The sequence below is a fragment of the Bison bison genome, unplaced genomic scaffold (assembly GCF_000754665.1).
Source record: "Bison bison bison isolate TAMUID 2011002044 unplaced genomic scaffold, Bison_UMD1.0 scf7180017864451, whole genome shotgun sequence".
In the NCBI taxonomy this organism is placed as follows: Eukaryota; Metazoa; Chordata; class Mammalia; order Artiodactyla; family Bovidae; genus Bison; species Bison bison.
In genome coordinates, this window is record NW_011495013.1 from 4,120,682 (window position 1) to 4,120,999 (window position 318).

Consider the following 318-nt stretch of genomic DNA (forward strand, 5'->3'; position numbering starts at 1 on the left):
CTGTAATTAAAAGAGATGGGTCCCAGCCTCTGGCTGCAGGGCTCTGACTCTAGGGGGCGGAGCCGAGGGCAGAGCCTGGAGGTGATGCTACTTGGCAGCGAGTGGGGAGACGAGGAGAAGCGGGCAGGGAAACGACAACGAACGGGGAAAGGCCGGCTTTCTCTCCTTCATTCTCTCCTTCATTCATTTCATTCCCTTTTTCCGTCGTCCGTCCTTCTCTTCCTCCCTTGCCCTTGTTCGCCCAGTAAAACTGTTTTTTTTTAATGCTGGCATTAAGGTGGGAAGTGGGGTAGGGGTTTGGATTATTAAAAAAAAAAA